Genomic DNA, 24,570 nt, shown 5'->3' with positions numbered 1-24,570 from the left:
ACAGCAAGATGATAATGAGCCAGCACTGTGCCCTTATGGCCATGAAGACCAATGGCATCCTGGGGTGTATTAGAAGGGGGGTGGTTAGTAGGTCCAGAGAGGTCCTCCTTCCCCTCTACTCTGCCCTGCTGAGACCACACCTGGAATATTGTGTCCAGTTCTGGGCCCCTCAGTTCCAGAAGGACAGGGAACTGCTGGAGAGAGTCCAGCTTAGGGCAACAAAGATGATGAAGGGAGTGGAGCACCTCCCTTATGAGGAAAGGCTGAGGGAGCTGTGTCTCTTTAGCTTGGAGGAGACTGAGGGGTGTCCTCAATAATGTTTACAAATATATAAAGGGTGAGTGTCACGAGGATAGAGCCAGGCTCTTCTTGGTGACAACCAATGGTAGGACAAGGGATAACGGGTTCAAACTGGAACACAAGAGGTTCCACTTCAATTTGAGAAGAAATTTCTTCTCAGTAAGTGTAACAGAACACTGGAACAGGCTGGCCAGGGGGGTTGTGGAGTCTCCTTCTCTGGAGACATTCAAAACCCGCCTGGACACATTCCTGTGTAGCCTCATCTAGGTGTTCCTGCTCCGGCAGGGGGTTGAACTAGATGATCTTTTGAGGTCCCTTCCAATCCCTGACATTCTGTGATTCTGTGAACTGTTGAATCGTGTTCTGGCATTACTCTTACTCGATTTTTTTAAACTAATTGCTTATCGCAGTATTATACTACTTTAGACACCACTGCTGGATGTACACAGCACTATGAAAGTTTATGTGTTTTTTTTTTCCTGATCCTCTGGGTATAGATTTTTAGACAAAACTACATATATCTGTATTTTAACTAGTCTTTGAATTAAGATCTGAAGATACAGTACCACTGAACGTGCATAGTGGAATGCACAAAATTCTGTGTTTTTTGTAAATTTTATACACAACTTGCTTTATCCATACTTGAGAATCAGTAGAAGTTGGTAAATAAAAGTAAGCACTTTGCAAACAGATGTCATATGTGCAAATACTGTACTCTTTTTTTAAAAACTCAATGGTAATTATCCTCGTATAAACAACAAGAGTAGTGGGGGGAAATTTCTTGGATAACACTTAGAAAATACCCAGTTTTAAAATCTGAATGAAAATTGGAATATTACTAAAACATCTCAAAAATTACTCCAAGTACATCTTGTCTATATGTAATTTTGATGGTGTGTAAAATGCTCCTCACAAAATATGCTTGAAATAAAAGGAGCATGCCAATATAACAGACTGAAAAAGAAATAAAAGAACATTAAAGACATTAAATATACAAGAAGAGAGCTCTAGTATTGTGGATGGGTGGGTTTGTTTGTTTGTTTGTTTGGGTTGGTTGGTTTGTTTGTTTTTGTTAAATTTTAAATTCTAAACATATAGCTGAGCATATTCACAGTGTCCTACTGTATTTAAATGTCACAGTCAAACACTTATTTTCCACCCTTGTTCTATGTAGTAAAGGAGAATTAAAATTTAAGACTCAGTTATTTGGATGGAACTATTTTTTATTCATGGAATGCACAGAATTATCTTTATTACCCCCTGTGCTATTTTGTTTTTGTTGTTGTTGTTCCCTTCACTGTTTAAAGAAACAGCAGAAATGCAAGACAAAGTTTAGCCAAATTGGAAAGTAATTAATTTACACAAAAACTGTACAGAGCACCCAAGGGCTAATGCTATTACTCCAAAAGAAGTTATTGTCTTAATGGCATTGTATGATGCTGACATGGGCTTTGGAAGTGCACTCATTTACAAAACTGCTTCTAGTAACTTGAGCATATACATTTTCCAAGGAAATAGTCCAAATTTTCCAAATTAAAAATGTTGAGTGGAAGGACATGCTGGAATCGGAGAAAAAAGACGGGGTGTGGGAAATGTTAACTCACAGAGCAATTGAGTAATGCCGGTTGGTCTCTGTCCCATTCCCCACTGACCTTTCAGTAAGAGAACCCTGGGATGACTCACTCTGCGGTCCCACCTCGGCACCTCGCCTCCTCTCCCTCCCTTTGGGGCTGCCGAGAGGTGGCAATGGCAGTCACCTGCATTCGGCTCTTTTTCTTTTTCTTTTTTCCCCCCAGCTCCTATGAAAAACTATCCCTCCCCTTCCCCTGGGTTAAGGTAGAATTCAGCATATTGCCGTGTAAAAGCACGCTTGTTCAAAAAGAAGCTCATTCTTGTATCTGTTTTATCTAAGGTTCACCTTAATGCATTTTTTTGAAGTTTCTTCAACTAAGATTTGGCTTTTCAACTTCCATCCTTTTAATTATTTTGTGCCAGTTTAACCGGAATGCGTGTACTACTGAGGAAAAACAGTTCAGCGTCACACAAAACATGTCATGTTTTCCTCATATGCCAAAGGGCAGTAACCAGTGATGATGACAAGAATATTAATGTCTGTTGATCCTGAAGGAAAGTATTATTGCTGTTCCACTTTCTAAGTTTCCAGAAATCAGTTTCCCAAACACACTGAGATTTGATGCTAGAGTCACTATTTTATTGCACCAGTTTATTGCTGAACCTTGTGTAATAACAGGACGGACTTGATTATACTTAGAGCAATAGCCCTTGAAGCTACAGAACTGGAAAGAAAACTCATGCCTGTTCTCTGGGCTACCCAGGGTCCAGCAGACTTGAACAGGAGTCAGAAAATCAAGGAGACATTGCAGCGAGCCACTGGAGAACCAGGCCAGCTGTGCAGCTCTGAGTCAGCATGTCAGCTCAGGAGTCGCTATTTCCTCAAATGCAATTCAATTTTATGTAGTCTTCCCCCAATTATTTTTTTTTCCTGCCTTCCCCCCATCCTTTTCTTGTTTTCCTGCCTCTGTGTTCACATTTAAGCTCTTGAAACAGAAGGGGGAATAATCCATTTACTTAGTGGGAATTTGTGTGTGTTAGGCAGACTGAGAGGGGAAAAATTGCCATTTCTGGAGATGTCACAAGTCTGATATTATGGAGTCTTTCCAGGTATCTGTGTTAAAAATATCCACTGAATTTTAGACTCACACTGAGCATTTCTGATTAACTTAAATCTATAACACCCTTTGACAAAAATCTCCATTATCTATTTTTTGTAATATAGTTATTCCTCTGTTTACTACACTTTGACGGCTGTTTTTATGTTCATTAAATTACTGTAAATGAATGGCTGACATTATTAGGAGCAGAGGTATAAAATCTTACAGTGGCTCTCTTTCTTGGAGCTGTTGAGAACAGCATAATAAAAACTGGGTACTTCAATATATAGTATTAGAATAATGGAATAAGAATAAAAAGCCTGTGTTTCAGTTGTAAAATATCCTACTGGAAAACAACGCAAACTTTGATTAATTCCCAGCACCATTATCTGTAGTACTGGAAATCATGAGTTGTACTTTATTTGATATAAACTTATGTAGATACATGCATTTTCAGTAGAAAGTAAATATATAATCTCCTAATCTGATGGACTGTACAATATGATGGGAGCACTTTTCACATACATCTATAATATAATAATTCTAGAACTTTTGTATGGAAGGCTAGAGCATGAACTAGGCAGTTTACTTAGGTAGCAGTGTAATGCTGCTTAACATTTTTTCACTTGCTTTCAAATTACAAATATTTGAAAAACCTGAACAAAGGCAAAAGCGGGAAAATGATAATCAGAGAAGAAGAGGAGGCTCCTAAAACCAAACCAAACCAAAGAAAATGAAACAAACAATGGGGAGGAAGGAAAGAAAGTGGAAGATGACCCTTTGTTTAAATCAAGTAACTGACAGGGAAATACATCCCCTGGATGAAATCTGAGCCCTAAGGAAACCTATAGTAGTTCAGTCACTGATTTTCAACAGGACCAGGTTTCATCCATACAAATTCTTTCTCTACATCGAGAATCAATTTCGAGTATTGACCAAGCTACTGCACAGATGCAGTATTTTCCAGTGTGTGACTTCGCCTTTACTCGCTTTGGCTTCTGTGGCTTTAATGACAGTGGCACATAGGTTATGATAAGAACTCGCATGTAATTAATTCATAATTAGCATGAGAAAAATGTTGCTTTTAAGGAGCACAGAAGGTTTTTTACTTGGTAGTTGAAAAGGCATGTAGCAAATGGGGCTATTTTACTGGTCTTAAAATTGAGAAACTGAAAAAAATATTAAAGATGATCTGCTCTTTAAGTCAAAAGTGGATAAAATAAAAGTAGTGAGCATAACATGCAATAAAAAAAAAGGTTAGATAAGAAGAAAATCTTTTAACAATACTAGTAAACAAAATTGATAAGAGATCACCTGGACAAAGTGGGAATTTTTTATTATTAGACATCTTTAAGAGTAACTTGGGCAAACAGCTCATGGAAATGATTCAGGACAGGGACTGATTTCTTGAGGCTTCTGACATTCAGCCATGTTCACCTGCCCAATCAGGTTTAGCATTTGTTTACAGGTTTTGCCTGTCATTGGACTGAGACTGATATGATCCAGCTTGATATTCTGAATGTTTCCATGTGCTTTATGGACTTTCCTACAGAGGAGGCAGCGTACAGCTGCCCAGGTAGCACATCTGACTTGGTCAGCTGAAAACCTTCTCTAGTGCTGCTGAAAAGCCACTTTACGAAGTACCTGTCATTCCCATGTTTGGGATGAAGTTATTCTCACTAGGTTTGTAGCTGAATATATAAATAACCACTTTTCACTTTCCAGCATTGTGGTGTTACTTGAATGCATGTTTAGGCAGGTTGTGAATTCACAAACATCCTTGGAGTCACTCCAGAGTCTGTCGTCTGTGTTCCTGTGAGTTCTGTTCCCAGCACGTAAATATATGAAAAAAATGGAGGATCTCCATAGTAACAAAATAAGTGAGCTTTTGTGGTTCTCTGATTCTTGGCCTTGGACAATTTTTGTTCTGTGCCTGCTGAACTTGATGGGTTTTTAAGATTTTTTTCAAAGTACAAACTTAACAGAAAACTTTGACTTATCACAGGTCTATGGCAAATAGTTGGGATGATTCTGGCACAGCATAATTTAGAAGTCACTTTCTCCTTCGGGATTAATCTTTTGACTGTTTCTCAGTCCAGAAGAGTAGCTTGTATTTTCTGGTCTGTAAAAGTTTCATAGAATCATAGAATGTCCTGAACTGGAAGGGACCCACAAGGATCATTGAGTCCAACAAACACACAAAGTCCAACATTTCATATGAAGCTGCTGTAGAAGTCACTGCGCCCTCCTCACATATGTAGGAACTTTCCATTATTTTACTCTCCCATATTTTTGGACACAAGGCTCCAGCCCACCATCCCTGACTTCTTGTCCCAGGAAAATTGTGTGATCTTTTGTAAATGAGCATTGTTTCTTACAAATTTAAACCCTGGCTCCCAGAAAGTTTTGGAGTACTTTCCACTTCTACCAGATGTTCCACCCATGTTTTATGGGAACAGATGAAGTCATTTAAGGATGTGAGGATGTTTTCTGATCTTCAGAAACTGGGTTATACTCTTCAGAAACATCTGAAATGTCCCTGGTGCATTCAAGAGTCTAAAAGGAATTCTGCACCACTGAAGCAATCCACAGGTTATCACAACAGATGTTTTAATTTCCCCTACATCTCTGAATGATAATTCAACTTGAAGGATATCCACATATTGGATGAATAAGAACAGTGAATATATGCTGCTCCTTACCTTTTTTTCCGAAGTGTCTCTTGTACAATATGGTGGATGATCTTGGCCTTTCTATAAATGAAGATTTCTATAACCAGAAATCTTTATGTCCCCTCATGTGTCTACCAGATGTTTAAAACAATTACAGATATAGAAGATCATAGTGACTGTTCCTTCAAGTCATCCGCTAGCATGAAATGTAATTTATTTTTAATTACTATGTGATATACTAAAAAATCCAATAGGGGTGGCGAGGCTACTGTTTCATTATACTTGAAGAACACAAGGTACAAAATAATTGCTCTAGTCACTTCCTTTCCTTGCTTTCTGTCGAGGTTTCTGTTGGTTTGTTCCTAGATTTTTTGGTTCTTGCGTTGCTCCACTTGTTTTGAGTTCTGTCTTTCTAAGAAGCTCTGAACCATCAGCCCCACAGTACACTCTGCCCATGGCTGGATATTTCTTTAGCTGCACTTTCTCCTAGTTATTCCTTTCTCTTTGAGCTCAATCTTTCATCTAGTTTGAAACCAAGTTCCGCAAAACAGCAGTCCCAGTTTCAAACAGTCGTTCTTAACCTTACAGATGTACTTGCATGATGATTTATTATCTTTCTAACTCTGTTCTGAGCCTTTGCTCAGAATGAGAGTAATGAGAGAATGTCCTCATTGTCACCCTGCAGGTAAGGCCATTACTTCAGGAGGTCACACTTCTTCCTGCTGACATTGGGCACCTAAATATTACCCACAAACAGCCTTAGTCTATTAGTGCCCTAGGGAGCCTCAAGTCTTGCATCAAATATTTTACAAAAACATCTTGATTAGGAAGGTTAATACTATAACAGCACAAACCATTTTACTGTGAAAGGAAGCACACAAACCTGCATCTCTCCTCTCTGCAGTGTCAGAGAATTAGCATTATGCGCCATTTCTTCAGCCCAGCCACCTGAGCACTGCTTTTTCTGTGCAACAGCTCTGCCACTTCCCAGCCACGGCTGGCTCTAGAGAAGTGCTACAGAAAACCCAGAAGCTCTGGGTTGCCACGAGCCCTCCAGTAACACCAGATTTTATTCTCCTGTAAGGTGGTGATCCTCAGCATAGGCTGTTCTACCATCTGTAAATGCCACGTGGCTTGGAGCCAGCTAAGAAACACATTTTCTCACCCATCTGCCCAGTGACATTTTTGTGAGATTTCTGCACCTTGAAATCCCTCAGTATTTCCCAGCTACATCGACAATCACTCATGTTTGGCCTCTGGGGAAAATAAAAAAAAAAAAGCTTTCATTAAGTTTCCATGACACAGTTTCTGCTCATTGCTTACAACTCTTGATCATTGTTTTATGCACAATGATTTCCTGGTGAAGAAGGAGAACATAGAATTCCTTCCAAGTCAATTACAAAATGACTTTTACTCAGGTTTTTTACTCAGAGTCCATCTCTTGAGCAAATTTACAGGAATTGCCCAATGAAGCAGCTGCCTTCCTGTGCATCCTGTCTTCTGCTTGCAGTAACAATGGCAAGCTAGGCAATTATGAAAGTTACAGCCTTTCCACATTAAGAATCATCTATAAATTAAGATTCAAGAGGGCTACTATTAAAACACTCTTCTTATATACAGTATTTTCTAATGTTGTTGACTGCTTCAGTTCTTCTTGAACGTGCTAGGTCAGAAATCCTGGGCTTACCTGATTTGCTGGTAGATGTTTCTTTTGTGTGCAGAAGCCACTGGCCACAACTGTTGTGAATGGCAGGGAAGCATTCTGAGGCAGGACTGAACTTTCTTCTTGCTCCTCTTAATTCCAAGGCAACAACAGTGATGCCACTACTAAAATGAAATGCTGCTTCATGGATGTGCTTCCCAGAATGATTCTTATGTAACTTACAAGGTCAAAAGCATATTTTTGGGACCTGCATGTTATTGGGCTGTTGCAAGTCAATGGGCACATCACAGAAAAAAATCTTGGGTGTAAGCCAGGGTGAACAGTTTGAAAATGATTTTTGCCTACAGGAGGTCTAAATTCAGTCCCAAGCTTCAGCTGATCAATATGGATTATATTAATTCGCAAGCAAAGAAAATAGTCTGAGTTACAGGAGCGCTCTTATTTATGTTTTTTGTGTGAATAGAAATCTGCAAAATTTCTGTAAAATCTTGCAAGTAAAAGGAGTTAATTTTTTTCTAAGTTAAAGTTTCTGTGCATTTTAAATACTCTTGTTTTCTGTGATAACAATTATAGTAAATGAAAATCAAATATACTACCCTATATTTGAAAGACTTATTCCATCCATGAGGGCTATTCACATTATGTAACTCCATTCCAGATTCGTATTATTAATTAAGGTTGAAGACCTCCTCTAAATGTTCTTATGTGTATCTTAGAGAAGCCTCTCTCCAGTTTGTGTAATGAGACAGGGCTCCTAAAGTGAGCACCCAACCCAGCCATTTGTACCTATTGCCCAGAGTGCCTGCATTATCATCATTAAACCATGAAGAGCTATCACTTTAACTATGGAAATACACTTTCCAAACAAGAAGCTTTTTTAAGCAATGGCTTAAATGACAGGGATTGTGGAAACTTCTGTTTTGCAAATCCTGGGCTCCAACTACTATTTTCCAGTTGTTTATTTCTCATACATTAGCTCTAGTTTCTAATTTCTCAGTCTCTTCTGTCATCATCATAATACAGAATTCATTTTAGAATATTTGCTATGTCAATATAGTAAACCAAAATATATTTATTGGAGAAGTGATGTATGCAATAAGGTTGTCAAACTTCTGTCCCTTAAAAAATAATTTGATCTTGCAGACATGGTTTAAGAATATGGTGTGATTGCTGACAGCAGAATTAAGTAAATGTCTTGCATTGCTGGTTTTCTATAGTGTAAATTCTAAGTGTTGTTCTTCCCACAGCTCCTGTATTTACTGGGATTTCATATACAGCTTAAAACTGTATCTGTCTAAAATGCACTGGACCTTATTAGGGTGCAAAGCATGGTCTTGGTGCTCTAAACTCTCAGTAAATATTGCCATTCAAAAGGCAAGCAGATGTTTATTAGAAGTGTAAATATTAGGCATCTGCTGAGGTTAAAAGAAGTACTGCTATTTACTAGAAGTAGGATTGGTCCCATGAAAATTATCTATCATATACAGGTGTAAATTGAGCTGGTCTAGCATCAACACTTACTCTGAGCTTACTGGTTCCTCGCTGGCTTCCTACTGTTAATATTTCTTGCCAACTCGTAGGGATGGCAAAAAGTAATCAATGGCACAGAATTTCACTGAAACTTCAAGCCAGACTAACCTGAAAAATGGAAATTATATTTGAGGCTAGCGGAAAATATTCTTAAGCTTGGATGCATAAATAATAGTGGCCTAGTCTTCTGCAATACATAGAAATATCACTATTATAATGTGATGCCCAGTAATAAATGCAGCAGTTTATGTAAATATCTCAAATTACATGATCTGAACATTGTATTACACCGGAAGTAATCTCATGGCAGGGGGTTGGACTAGATGACTTTTGAAGGTCCCTCCCAACTTCTATGATTCTATTTTTTTTTAATTTTTTATTTATTATTTTTAACCCATTGTGCAGGACAGTTGAGGAACTTAACAGATGCTGTTTCATGACCAGACTTTCATGCCCCATGATTTCATGCGATCCCTTTGTCCCACACCAAAGGGCATGGGAGAGGGCCCTGTGTTGCTGCTACAAGGGAAGGAGAAGGGGAATTTGTGGCTGGTGAAACGGGTCTTAGGAGAATTGAGCTTTATATGATTTCTACAATGATGAATCATGCTATCTCCATGACTCACATCCTCAGGACACTATGCCCTGCAAACACTAGTACACACACCGATATGCACACCATGTAATTCTTTTGAGTAAAGCTACTAATGGGCAAGTCATTACAGAAGTAGAGTTACTTCATAAAGAACTATTTATTAATGTAAATTTTATCTTTTCTAAACATTTCAGTTAAGACAGCAGAGCTATATTGCTCTTTATTCTGTCCTTTAAAACTTTGCTGAGGAAAAAAAATGGCAAAACTAAAATTTTTCTTGAGAAAGGAAGAATAATGGCTGCAGGATGTGATTCCTTTTTCAGCAGGAGAAAAAGAGACATAGAATAGTAGGTTTTGAAAGGTACTATTCCTAATTTGAGTCAATAAAGCTAGAATCTTCAATATGTTTGGGTGAAATGGATTTAGCTCAGTGTAACTCCTGAGAGTTTCCACAATGAAACAGATTTCTGTCCACATAGACTTGGCTAATGTAACTTGTTTGTAGAATAACCAGAAACTTCATTTGAAACCGCAGAATCCTGAGACAAAGAAAGACATCGAGAGCTTTCACAGTGTGGGAGGAGGATGACACAATTTCTGATTGCCTGAAGCAAGATGGGAATGTAGCAGAGACCTCAAAATGACTAATTTGGACACAATTCATGCTTAGATTTCAGTCTGCATTTTCATTTAATTTCTCTTTTGCATGGCCCCACTGAGTACCATACCTTTTTTTTTTATGCTTTGTATAAGAATTTTTTTTCTTTTACTATTCATCATTTAGAAAATAATATCAAATATTATTGATAAACAATCGGCCAAAAATTCGCCATTTTCATAATATAATGGAAGGAGCATCCTAATGGGTGAATAAACATATAGGCAAAATGATAATCTACTGGGGGCTGTGTTCACATCCTCTTTCGTGCATAATTTCTTCTAAGGTGACCAGGCTAAGGGCTAACAAGCCTACCTTTTTGTGTATATTGACAAAAGAATCATCAGTGAAGTGTGGGTGATCACCGGTGAATTTAAGTCATACGATAGCTAATTGTGATTGGGACTGCTGCTTTATCATTCTAATTTTTCAGACTTCACTGTTGATTCTGTTAGAGGCAAAGTTTATGCATGTAGTATTATTATACTTCTAAAGCGATTCCCAGGAAGCAGATTTGTTAAACAGAGCATCATCAAAACTTGCAAATGATTCATGTCACAATACACTGGCCTTGATTGGGAAGAAATTGTTTATGCTGTTAATAGGAGTATTCTCTTCATAGGAACAATGGCCTAGAGGTGCTACATACTGAAAAATACTGATCCTGTTAAATTTAAGCCCTCTTAGAGCTGGCATTTGCTATTATGTTCTCTGTCCAAGGTATAGTTCAGTTATTAATATTTTTTCTTGAACTTTTTTAGCTAAAATAGGTATTGTCTACTCTGTGACAGTTCATATGCAGAATCCCCTAACCATCTCTCTCCTAGAGGCTCTTCTTTTAAATCAAAAAAAGAATACATACACAAAACACACGTATGTTCATGGCCTTAGGTATATGTAAGCACAGATGTGTGACAGCAATCAAACTGCATCATCGCAAACTGAGATTATCTATTGCTTCATTTCTGAGTTGCTCAGTTTTCCGAATGTGTGGTCAGAGTAAGGATGGGAAACAAAGAATTGCTATGAAAGATGTTCCTTTCCAATGTTCCCAAACTGCCTTTCTGGGATATGGTTTAGAACAAAAAGCATTTTTTGCTCTTTTGCTGTGTTTGGATAGCCAGACAAGAGGAGGGTTGATTTTTATTTTTTTAAATTATGATTATTTCTTTATTATTAGCACTTAACTGGAAGGTGATAGGTCTTTCTGTCAAGTGTAGAGATGTTTGCCTACACTTGGTCTCTGTGTATGAGGGTGCAACACAGACACTTACTGCCTCATTCATTCACAAAAATCTGCTGCTATTCAGTGATCCTCAGAAGAGACTACATGTTAAAGCACAATAATGTTATGTCTGAATGCAGATTTCTCTCCTGGCTGAAGGAACCATGCAGACACAAGCTTGTATGCGGGCATGCGTATAAGGCAATCCTGAAGGATCTGAGAGAAGAGAGAAGCTGCCATTTCTTAGTAATGTGCACCCTGACTACAAAATAGATGGAGTGATCATGGGTACTGCTGTGCCTACAGTACAAATAGCCCACAATGTCTTGGAAAAGCACATTTAGCATCAGGAAGATGAGCTGGCTTCAGGTCCTGAAAATGGCAGTGGCAGAGGGGGTGAGGACCTTGAGTATGAGAGCAAGGAGCCTCTGTTTGGGACTGCTGGAATTTGTACCACTTGCTAATGTAGGTGTCTGTTTATGTTTGGGAGAACATGTATATAGCACACAGACAACTGGTGAAACTGCATTCCCCTTCTACCTGCCAGCCTCAGACCCCCGGCATCCAGGCATCCAGTCTGGTGAAAGCTGCCACTTCCATGTAATTTAATTAATGCTTTTCTTCATATGCGTTCCTTCACAGGAGGACAGGGCCCATGTGGCACAGCCCTGAGTTTCCTCCAGGACCTTCAGGGACGCATAGGGAAGACATGAGACATGGGGAACATCACCTAGGTACAACCTGTCAATAAAGAACAATTTCAGAATGGCTCTAGAAGTCTTAAATACTGCTGTGCCTGCACCAGGCTTGTCACAACTCTCTCAAGTCTATGGGTCCATGAAATTTGTCTGAAGGCAGTGAAAGATACCAGGTGCTGGCTTTGGTAACACCTCTCCACATGTGAATGTAAGTCATGTGCTCACTGGCTGATCATCCAGTTTCCCAAGGGCACAGTGTTCTCACCAGCTTGTCTCCTGGACACAGCACTCACTGAGGCCAAGGCTTGCAAAAGTCGTCCAGCCTCTTCCCTCCATCTGGAAAAAGAAATGCAGGAGGATGGGCAGGAATTTATTCAAGGTGTCGATCTGCAGCTGCAGAATTAGATCTATTTGTGCATCAAAACACCTTGCAGCAAATATTGTCCAAAAGGGCAAGGTGGAGGGAAGTATTTTGACAGAAAGCACCAATAGTTTTGCATGAGCACAAAAAGTGTTTCTGTACCTGAGCTCTGGTTCAGGTGATGGTACTGCAGGTGCTGATTGTGGGACAGCTTCACTTGAGAAAGTGTGAAACCACATGTGCAACAGGAGTGCTCAGGTGCGTGGCCAAACCAGGTACTTCTGAAATGAAACATCAACATCACCAAGTTACTCCGAACTACTGGTCTGCCCCTCTTGTATCTAACAATTTGCGGTCCTCTTCCGGACCGACCAAAGCCTGTCCGACCCCTTATTCGTGACCGGGCAGGATGGCAGGAGCACGCATTTTGGGGGGCAGGGGGTGTAGGGGCGTCCAAGAAGACAGCAGCAAAGCGGCTGCCCCGGCTCGGCTCTGGCATCGGTCAGCGGCGAGCCCGGGCCGTGCCAGGACGCGGGGCCGGGCGGGGGGCACCTCCCGCCGCCGCGGGTAGGCGGGCGGGGGGCGGTGCTGCGGGCGGGGCGGGCTCGGGCTGCCGGCGCGGGACCGGGGCCCCCGCCGCCGAGCTGGCGTGGGGCAGAGCCGGGCTGGTGTCGGACAGAGCCGGGCTGGCGTGGGGCAGAACCGGGTTGTGTCGGACAGAGCCGCGCCGCAGCCAGCAGAGCCCTGCGGCAGGTGGGGCAGCGCGGCTGGCGGAGGGAGGGCGTCCGGCCGCCGGCAGGTCAGCGGGGCTCCACGGGGGAGCGGGGCTAGAGACGCGAGCTCCCCGGCGGCGCCTAATCCCCGCGGGGCTCCCCTCGTCCCAGGGTCGGCTGGAGGGGCAGCCCGGGGCGGGGTGGGGGCGACAGGCAGATGCAGCCATCGGGGTGACCTAGACCCCCGCCCGGCAGCCGCTCTGCCCTCGGGCGCCGGGCGTGGCTGTGGGTCTGGGGGACGGAAATTTGTGCCTCCTTTATAACGGAGAGCTGCGAGTGGACTGTGTCACTGGTGTGGTTTTTATTTTTATTTTTATTTTTATTTTTATTTTTATTTTTTTTTCCATGTGATCTAGGTGCGTGCAGGCAGATTGAACTAGCTTGAAATCCTTAGTTTGTTGGCACGAGATGAAATAATTTATATCCTTCTGTGCCATACAAAAATCTGCTTTATTCTTGCACCAAGGGTGAAACGAGTTACTGTGTGTATTAATTTCTTTGATAATTTGTGGCATGGGAGTCCAAACTTTACAATAGTAAGTAGAAAGGTTTGTAGTAGCTGCAATTACACTTGTTGCCGTACCTGGAAAGAAAAACCTGCCCTGTGGGCTGCTTCTGATGGCCACTATGCAGTTGCATAATGCTTAGATGTACATGGCACTTACTGTGCTGAAAGGATGTGGTCTCCAATTCAAGGATTTCACAGGCTGGAAATCGAGTCCACTTGTTGATTCTGAAAGTCTTCCAGGTCTCAGGGACCTGAGAAAGCCTTGTGGGTTTACTAGACTCAGTAAACTTACTTGAAAGTTTTCCACAAACCTTATTGATTGTTGGTGTGCTTGTTATAGATCTCTCAGATATACTGAACTAAATAATGGGCACAAAATATTTGTTTGAAGAGCTCTGCTAAGTATTTTCCTTAGGAAATGTAGTTTTCAGCATGAAGGCTTTGATAGGATACAGAATATTAAAGGTGTGCAAAATCAAGACAAATGTCATTCTGGGATGTTGCAGGAGTGTTGCAGATGTGTGATGGCATCTCTTGGTAGTTGTGACTCTGGGTCTGGTATTGGTACTGTCTGTGATTTTGGACACCACAGTTCCAGCAGAGTCTTAGCAGTTAGGCATGAGATGAGGAGCCAAGGTGATCAGAGATCGGGAAACATAACCTATGAGAAAAGAGTGAAAGAACTGGAATGTTGTAGCCTAGGAAAGCACAGACTGATGGAGATGTGATAACTATCTTCAACTGTGTAATTGGTTGCTGCAGAGTGGTGGGAAACACACTGTTCTCCACGTTCAGTGGAGATAAAACAAGAACCAGCATGCTGAACTGCAGCAGGAGGGATTAGGTTAAATGGTAGGGAAAGTCCTGTCTAATTGCACAGGTAATTGAGCACTGGATTGTCCAGGTAGGTTATGGAATCTCCTTCACTGTAGCAACAAACATTTACCAGAAATGCTTAAGGCAGGTGTGATCGTGCCTTCCTGTTGTGAGAGACACCTCTCCAGGTCCCTTACGGGCTCCAGGGTTGACAGAGGCTACCAGGAGGCCAGCCTGTGAACTCACACTCTTGGTGATGATCGTGCATATCAAATAAGTAGCTCTGTAAGGTAAACACAGTTTGGTAATCTGTTTATAATATTTCACACGCCTAGCTTTTATACTTGGTTTTGTGATTCTTCTTACTTCTGCTCAAACTGCATTTACAGATGAAGTCTAAGAGCAGTGGTGGATGATCTGCTGAAGAACATCACATCTTGGTTTGGCACCATCACAACTGGCCTTACTGGTAAATGTCAGGAGATTTGAGCTTGGTTTCAAAGTACAGTTCTGTAAACTGTATCACATTGTTCCCTTCAGGTCCTCAGTAATACAGGTGTGTCTCAGGCAGTCCGTGAGGCAAGACTACTTTGGTTTAATTTATATCTTGGCTATGATAATAATATTTGGAATTACTTGGATTATCATTCAGTTCTTAAACATACTTTGAAAAGTGTGGTTTGTCCAACTGTATTAAACAAGTGTTTTGTCCAGCCCTATTATTAGCCCAGCTATTACAGAAATCGCTGGCTGGAATGAGACCTGGTGTTTTTCTTCCCTTACCTCCATTGCCTAGAGGTTTTTGCTTCTTTGCTCAAATTTTGTTCTTTTATTTATTGTGTTATTCTTTGTGTCTAATTACAGATTAATTATTTTAAAAATTCTGCTACATTCTTTGCTTCTGGTGTTTGCTTGTAAAATTAGCTTCACAGCCCACAAAAGGATCACTTCATTTTTTTTTTTAACATCCACATTTTATAAAAGTTGGAACAGACATGGCCTAACCTCTCTTTCTAAGTTATTTGTTAGTATTTCTTGTCCCTGTGTTCTGCCCTCAGTACCTTAGAGAGGTGCTGAATGAAGCCAATTCAATCTTTCCAGTGTCTATTAGACAGTCCTTTTTAATGCCTTTAGTCATCCATGTTATCAAGATGTCTTCGTTTCTGCCTGTTTTGTCTTCTTTGAGCTGACCAGAGCTAAGCCCAGTAACCCCACTGAAGATGCGCTGTTCATGCAGCATCTTCTCTTTCCTCCTTAGCCGAATCCCTCACTTTCCGTCCCACCCATGGTCTCCCAGCAGTCTAGAGTGCTTGAAGAAATCAAAATGCGACTTACAAAATGCATTATCTTGCATTTAGTTTTTTTCTGATGTCAGAATGTTGCCCTGTACTCTATTGGGATTTTCTGTGACTCATCTGAAATGACACATTTGGAGGGTCCATCAGGGCAGGGCCTGGCAGCCAGGGCCCATTGCGCTGTCCCAAGGAGCAGGGCAGCTGGGGGCAATGGGGCAGCCCCAGCCCCTGGCATTGGGCACATCCCTGGTGACAGGCTGTGACCTGGCCCCACGGGTAGGCCTGGCTTGGTGGGGCCTGTGGCTGGACAGGGAAGGATGTAGGAGCTGGAGACCATCCGGGCTGTGGTGTCACTGGGGCAGCCCCGTGGGGCTGAAATGGGGTCCTGGGCTGTGGGAAGGGGCCAGTGAGGGCGTGTTAGTGCTGTGAGGGCCTTGATAAATTTCAAAGCTTCACTGATCCAAATCTTGTGTTGAAAATGTGTGAAATCTACTCACTAGCACTGTAGTGGGTATCTGAAGTGTCTGAACATGTGGACTTTAGGAAGGGTGAGCCTACAGAGACTGGAAGATGAGCTTTGCCATCTATCCCAGGGTGATGGTCACAAGGAGATTTCCAGAGAGTATATCTCCCCTAATTACACAAAACAGCAAGGTCTCTAGAAGAGTTTTTTGTGGTAGAGATGTGTGGTTCAGTGCCCCATCCTTCTGCAGCATGTCCTTGGCTTGCCTGTGCTGGAGCATGTAGGGGCTGGTGCCCCCGGTGCATCCTCTGCCAGAATTCCATGCATCTCCTTCAGTATCTGCAGTGACCGTGCTCAGGTCTTTGCATTGAAGGTGGCTCCATCAGCCAGTGTCTGCCTGTGTGCAGCCAGCTCACTAATGCAGAGCAAAATTTAGGGATAAGGAGAAAATTATTAAGGAGGTTGCTGCACCATGGCAATACATATGGCTTTGTTAAATCAAAAATAATAATCAGGGCTTGGCATTTCTTCCCTGCTCTTGCCCATGGAAACAGGCTGAGCCCTGTGAGGCTTCTGTGTTGATTCATTTAGAACTGGACTGGCCATGGAAAAAAAGCAATATATGGTAGAAGAAAACTTAGGCCCACAGGGGCATAGACAAAATGACTTGAGGCTTTTTTCTTCTCTCTAGTTTCTGTGGTATTGCAATACTGTGAGACTTAGAAAAGAAACTTTTCTGAGTTACCATTAATCTGCACAGACATTGTTTTAAAACAGCGTTGATTGATTTAGCCTTCCAGGGTAGATTTCAGGCATTCTATTCATGATTAAGAGCAGATAGAAACCAGAGAGATGAGCAGTGTTGATCATACTGAATAATATGAATGGAAATAAGAGTACAAAGTAAATACATGTCAGCCTTTTGGAATTTTGTGTATTTATATCGTTTCGGTGTTGGATTGAGTAATTGATCTTTTTTATCAGTGTGTTTTATGTTGTAATAAAACAGGATTTAAATAGTGAAAAGTTAATAGCTGCTCTAAGTAAAACACGCAGGCACTGGAATGAGACACATTCTCTATAACTAAGAGCATGCAAAAATTGCAGGGAAGTTTGTTTGAACTTGATATGGTGCAAAATAAAACTATCATTCATGCCAGTGAGAGATTTACATTTTTCCTTGAATTCTCTTGTCAGTTCAAAGTAAGCCTGTTAAGAGTACTGCATTAGCACATAGGAAATCTAAATTTACTCCTCGTATATTAGTACTTTAAGGCCTCTTCATAATTCAGACTTTTATATTCCAAGATTTTTCTTTCTCCCATGATTATTTCCAGTAGCTTGGTCTGAAGCTCTGGTTTGAGGCATGAGACGCTGTGCTACTAACAAGGAGAAGCTGGAGGCTTCTTAGCCCTGTTGACAGAAAAAGTACTGATGTGGCAGAATGAGCGGGTTCTGGAGATTGCCTCGAGAGACAAGGAGGGGCTGGGATCAACCGCAGCTCTTCTGGGGCAGGAGGAGCTGAGCAGGGGCTGTCAGGGTCACCCGCCTTTGGCTGTGGGGCTATGGGCAGGGGTCTTCTGGGAACTGACATGGGGACAGAGGTATGAGGAGGACTCAGGACATTTTTAGGAGAGGGAGGTTTCAATGGAGCTTTTTAGCAGCAGGACTTCTCTTATTCTCTCACACTTTTCATCCAGACAGGCTCTCCTCATTGTCTTCTCCACTGTCTCATGTTGTGGGTGCCCCTTATCAACCTCCGCAGCCATCCATTTTTTCTCAGGCTAAAAGTTTTCCTTTCCCTCCTCACTGGCCCCTTCAAACCCTTCCCCCTCCCAACCCCATCACAGACTTTGGGAAAAGGGCTGGGGTTTCAGTGTCACTTGTTCTGGCTGTTGAGGTGATCAAGGGACATATGAAGAGAGATACGGGGACAGAACCGTCCTGGCAGAGGTGAAGACAGCACTTCAGTGACCTTGAAGAGCAAGGGAGGCCCTGCAGCCACCTCACATACACTCATGTCTGTCCTTAAGAGGTGGTGGCAGAAGTACTGTGTAAACAGGAGATGCTAATAAACAGTGTGGGGTGTAGCTTTGCCATCCCCATCTTCTTTGGCACAGGTAAAATCTGCTGGTAGAAGTGGACTACTTGCTTACAGGTGGACAGGTTTGTGTGTGAGTGTAAAAGACCCTGAAAAAAGAAGTGGTTATTGGCTTTTAGTATGTTTTAATTGGGATGTTAAGATTATCAGGGCTCTGAATGTGTCTGTCTGGTCATGACATATCTACAACTGAAGTGGCTGTAGCATGCTGTATATTTGCTGGTGTGATAAAACTTGTAGGATTTTTTAAAAGATTTTATCTGTGGAACATGCTAGAAAAGTGTCTTTATCCAAGCTGTCTTTTAAAGGGAGAAATTGAGGCATTGGAATGAAGAGTGTCCCAACTTCTGTGGTTGGAGTCTACATTAACACTGGTATTTGGTTAGCTCAGAACATTTTTATATATTTTGAAGACCATATACTATACCCAAAGCTCTGTATTTTTTATATTTAGTCCAACTTATCAAATGTACAATGTTGATTTGCATTATCCCCTTCAGAGCCATGGTGATGATAAAACATGTTCCAACTTGCCTGAACTCAATTTATATCATACATCAACAGAAAGTGGAAAAAAAATCCTGAGCTCTACTTTGAGATTAAGCCAGCATTTTTAAAAGCATGCCAGCTTCTATTTTCCGAAATACTTTATAACAGTTTGTACTTTCTTCATTAAGTAGAGCTAATGATTTCCAAAAGTTTTCTTTTTCCTCAAAACTGTTGCAGCGTATAAAAATGAGCCAAATTAAGGTGATTTGAAAACACATAAGAGTGCTTGCAGCTGGTGTAACAGCAGGAGCATGGGTAGGCTCAGCCTTTAACAGACACTTGGGAGCTCTCTGTTGTCAGGAGCACCTTGTGCTGCTTTTTGTCTCAGTAGGTCGTTGCAGTTCTCACCCCCTTATGACTATTGATTCCCTAATTCCACAACAGCTTGCAGTATCTTATGTGGAGAGGTCAAGATAATATTACGTACTTGTATCAACAGTACAATTTCTTAAAATACCAGATTATTGAGCTCAGTTAAAAATCTTGTAGTATGACCCTTGTTTCACTGAAGTGTGGAAAACTGTGTGAACTTTTGCCAAACTACCAGGGGAGCTGCCAGGGAGGGACCCCACGGTGCCCTGATGGGTTTTCTAGACTGTTAGTTTAATGCGTACCTTTGAGGGAAGATGTACAAAGAGACAGTTTAATTATTTTCCTGATATCAGATACTTTAAAGTTTGAATTATAGGTGCAGTTAGAAAAGTACCTACTGCTGTTGGTGTCCCCAAATGTAATAATTGATTTTTCTTAGTCTTTTAACCTCTTGGGTGGCTCTCTCGGAGCTCTGGCCCAGACAGACTCCATTAGACAGATCCAAGCAAGGCTGTTTAAATAAATGTGTCTTCCTTTCATTTCAACTCTCTTTGGCCAGATCAACATGTTCCTACTAACTTGCACTTGGGATCTGACCCTGGTTTCCTACTATTTCCCCTTTCTCATTGTAAGTACAGAAGACAGAATAATATTCCCAGTTAAATAAAAAGTCAAAGGAGAAAATAAACACTCTTCAGTGTAGCTGCAGTGTCCTATGTGGAGAAGAGGAGGCAGGCACATCTGTTCAATAACTTAAAGGGTGTGAGAATTATGCAGAATATGACTTGAAGTTGGAAGAATCAGGAGTGGACCATTGCTGGACTATTAGGGTTGTGGATTTTTTCCTTTCCTAGCCGTGGAAAATGTTTCAAAACAAAAAAAGCGCTCTGTGGGAAGTGGCTCTTTGAGATCAGACTTTATGCCCGAAATCAAAAACCCAGGGGAACGTTACATAATTCTGGGCTTCCATTTAATCGTAGGATTGCTTGCTTATGGGAAGTGGACATGGGAGTCTCCAGCTTTTAAAATCTTGGCCTTGATAGCACAGAACTGAAAGGTAAAGCAGATCACTCCTGGCAGAATGCAAACTCAAGTCAGCATTGGTATCTTGGGAAAGGAGAGCACATGTTCCTTACCAATTGGAATGGTATCTGCATGGTTATCACATTCTGTTTAAAGGGTTTCCATTAGGAGGAAGCAGAACTGAGAGAATTAACGTGGGAGAACTTTTGACATATACTATGAGATTCACCATCAACTCATGAGATAGAACAATGTGGAAAAGTCCAGCCAAGAAGACTGGAGCTATGTAAAGAGTGGAGCCCCTTACTTCATAGGAACTTAAAGGAAACTTTAGGTGGAAATGCAAAAATAAAAGGTGATATGTCGAGGGCAATTTCAGAGACAACCCCCCTAATTATCTTACTTACTGATACGAAACTAAAACTCTCTCCTGCTGAAAGAAGTCGTTCTTGTCCTTCAAAAACTCTGTCACTTGCAGAGGAAGTGAGGATCAAATGGCAACCTTAAGTGAACCAACCAAGTAAATTAAATGGCTTTTTGAATAGGTCTGTCTGAAAGTTGAGAGAAAAAGGACAGAGAAATAACGGCAATTAAGAGATCTGGAGGAGATTCTTCCTATCCCTGAAAAGTAAAATGGAAAATCTTTCAGGGCCTATGTAGAATTGCACAAATTGTGAGAAATCACTGATGGTAAGTGTCTAAATGCTGGCAATCTATTAAACTGAAAAATATACTCTTGCAGTGTAATAGAAGATAAAGCGATAAAATAATTTTTTGCTGTTCTACTAGCATGGAAAAGAATAAGGGGTAAGGAAGGGGAGGAAGAGTTGTTGAACAGGAATAATAGTGATTTTTTTTTTAAGGTCCTGGACAATGGAGTTTTATGTTTGTTATTCCCTGATGAATTTGGAATGAGGAGGAAGGAATGTAATTGTATGCCTCTGTGATTAAGTCCATTTGCTGTGCAAGGAGGCCCACATGGTCATGGAGTGCTCATGACTCAGCTGAAATGAACATCTACAAGTTTTGCCAAAAAGGGGAGGGAAGCCAGGATGCAGAGGATTTCACTAAGGAACTCAAAAGAGAGGACAGCTGTGCCTCATTTTCAGAAGCACTCAGTTGTCTTCGAGGAAGCCAAGCAGCACCAAAGAAAAAGCTTACTTTTTATTTCTTAAAGAATAAAGGTGTTCCGTTTGTTTTCTCTCTTATTTTCTTTTCTAATCTGGATTTAAATAAGGTATCTGCCCTCAGAAAAGGTGTTTCTAGCAAAGGAGAATTTCTTCTTTGTGTATACATACATATACCCCACTCATGGTAAGTAACCTCTATAGGTAATGAGTAGCTTTGATTTTACCTAACAGTAGTAGCAAGAAAAAGGCATTCAGCAGAACTGCCCTGGAGCTGTCCAGTACAGAGCATTCCCCCTGCAAAAGTTTAGGTGCTTTGCAGAGCACCCGATTCTCTCTGCTCCTCAGTGCTTGACCACAGGCAGTTTTGAATTACTTTCCTGGTTTACTCTGTCTGATTTTCAAATAGCGCTGTGGTAACGTATGTTTTCTGCTCCTGCAGGAGTATTTATAGGGTGCCTTTGGAAAGCTGGACAACAGCAGGCAATGAAATCTTGCTCAGAAATTAAAGTGATGTGAAAAGTTCTGGTGATTTCATCCTGAAAACTCTGCTACACTAATACCAAAATATTAATAGAACTCAAGCATGGCTGACTGACACCAGGAAGAAATATATAATCACTTTGAATCATTAACCTGTTTTCTTGTTTGAATAAACAGGAGGCAGCGTTTCTCTCCTGAAAATGAATAGGCCAAGATGTAGAGAATATTTTGATACCATGGAAAATACCAATGATTATCATTAAATAATCCTACCATCTTTTGTGACATAGACATTTTGCCACTTTTTTTGCTGAAATAGTTATTTTCCAGATTCATTTGCTTATACATTTTCATTGGTTAATGTTTTGAATCTATTTTTATTGTCATGGAAGCATATTTTATGATGTTTGGTCTTGGCTGAAAGGGAATTGTCTTTTTGTGTGTATCCTTTTTTCACTTTTAATACTGAGAACCAACAACCGCATGTCTGGATATTTAAACGTGCAAGTTTGTAAAGTTAATCTTTAACAAGTTCATTCCAAAACATACATGATAACATTTGATTTTAAAGATCTAAAATGTAAAACAATGTTTATGGATTATGATATAGTTGCTAGTTTTTATGGCTAAAATACAGCTAAATTCCATAACTTGCAAATGGATTGAGAATCCTGATGAATTATACAGCCCATATAAGAACAGAGAATATCAGAGAATATGATCACTTATCTTGAAATAAAGCTTAGAAGCATGAAAATCCATTTTAGTCAAACAGTGGATCAGTGTGTTAGAGTTTAAGTAAGAGAACAGTATATGGTATTATACACACCATCTTTGGATGCTGATACCATCCACCAGAGGTTCCTCTGATGCAACTGTTTTTTTTGAAGATGGCATTTTTATATGAAGTCATTCTGAAGTGGTAAACAAACATATGAAATTATTGTGTGGAGTATTTAGAATTCACAGACCACTTAGATAACTATTGTGGTCTTAAAGTACCTGCAAATACCACCATTGTTGCACTGGCAAATACAGCCTCTACAAAATGTGCCTGAACGTATTAAGTTGGTATTCTCATAGCGTTCAGTATTGCAGCAGTTTTATATTTTCAAAGTTGGGAGAATAGAATTTGAAAGAATACTTCCTGAATAGTGGTTGTTTCTTTCACATGAAAAGCAATGTTAGGTGGAGGTTGGAGCATGGCATGTCATTGTGTAACTGGAAATAGAATAGCTGTTCTTTAAAGTTTCAAGGTATACAATGTAATGTGTGCGCTTATTTATTTGATGATTTCCTGACTTGTTTCATTTGGAGTCCCAGTCCCACAGACAGTGTTGTGCTTATTTAGTCCTGAATGCAAGGAATTACAGTCCAGGTACAGATTTTATGTTTCATTGAGATCACCATTATTTTTTTTTTCCCAGTGTAAAAATCAGTCCACCCAGTCATGTTAAATTGAAGGAGTGGCACTGTGTCTGTACAATGATTGGTTTCATCTAAACCTACAGGTGCTATATTTATTTTACATTTTAATTCTATAGTTTACATATTTTTTATACATCAGCATAGAATGTGGATCACAGCATAGTTTACTACATAAAAATACATTGAACTTTACTGAAAAGGAATTTGCCCATCTCTCCCTTAGTATTAAATTCTGTACAAATTTTTCTGTATACTGTGGTGCAGGTCAGGCAATATTACTGTTGGTTTGTGCTAATGAATGAACCATTCATAAATGGACCATCAAAATCTACATAGAACTGAAACCAGTAAAGTGCCTTGGGTGGACAGTTACAAATGTCTAAAAACTGGTCTTGTGGGCAGGCAGTGAGGAGCATAGTGATGCGATTGAAGGTAAATGAGTGATATTTGCCAAGTCAGAGGATGAGAACTTGATTTTCAGGTTTCCATGGGACACATGGGAACACAGGAAAACTGGAAGAATGAACCTTAGGAGAGACCAGTGAAATCAGGGTTTCTGGGGATGCAACTTCAGCAACCAGCCAGCACCGTAGTTCAATTTTGTATCTCTGTTTCAAAGCACAGAATCTATTTCAGAGCATCTTCATTCTGCATAACTGGTATGTTCTGGCTTAGAAAAGGCTGCCATCAAGTGCAGAAATGAGTCTTGAGTGTATCATTCCTCAAAAACCTAAGGATTTGGTATGGAATAGGGTCAAAGAATTGTTTAGGTTGGCAAAGACCTTTAAGATCATCAAGTCCAACCATTAACTTACCACTGCCAAGTGTGTAACTTCTATTCCAGGAACCGAGGTCCAACATTGAAATGCCATAGAGACTCTTGCTTCTACTTCAAACCCAGGGGTAACTGAAGTCATTATAGCTATATTTCTGTCAATAAAAATTCCTATACACCTACACTTCTGATGCTAGGCATGCCTAGAACTGTGTGGCATAGGTAGGTATCTAGCACAAGCCCAGTTCCTAGAAAGATTTACAGGGTTGGAATTCCTCTGTCTCACCTCTGGATTCTGATCCAGCAGGATTTTTAAGACTTGTTTTTAGAACAAGCTTCATGAAAAGCAGTATTTGTTACCCTTTATGTCATGCAGTTAGAGCATTAGTCAGAAAAGAAGACCAGAGAAGACTTTCCTTAGTCTGAAGCAGTTTGAACCTTTACATTTCTGGTAAAAGTTTAAATGATGAGCTTTTGGATAGAGGTGGAATGGGAGAGAAATGTGAGGTATGGTGTAACTATGGGTGATATTGTGTATTTCAA

General features: G+C 40.6%; 1 protein-coding gene across 1 annotated transcript in view; it reads left to right on the top strand.

Annotated features, from left to right (window-relative positions):
* The first annotated feature begins 12,975 nt into the window (after positions 1–12,975).
* Positions 12,976–24,570, top strand: part of COL21A1 (collagen type XXI alpha 1 chain) — a 115,097-nt gene continuing 103,502 nt past the window's right edge. Inside the window, exon 1 of the mRNA XM_065056128.1 lies at positions 12,976–13,173. The gene's annotated coding sequence lies outside the window, so the exon portion shown is untranslated. The remainder of the gene's footprint in view (positions 13,174–24,570) is intronic.

The sequence above is a fragment of the Columba livia genome, chromosome 3, assembly GCF_036013475.1.
Source record: "Columba livia isolate bColLiv1 breed racing homer chromosome 3, bColLiv1.pat.W.v2, whole genome shotgun sequence".
Lineage (NCBI taxonomy): Eukaryota > Metazoa > Chordata > Aves > Columbiformes > Columbidae > Columba > Columba livia.
The sequence above is the reverse complement of the archived record's forward strand: the minus strand, read 5'-3'. Positions and strand labels throughout refer to the sequence as shown.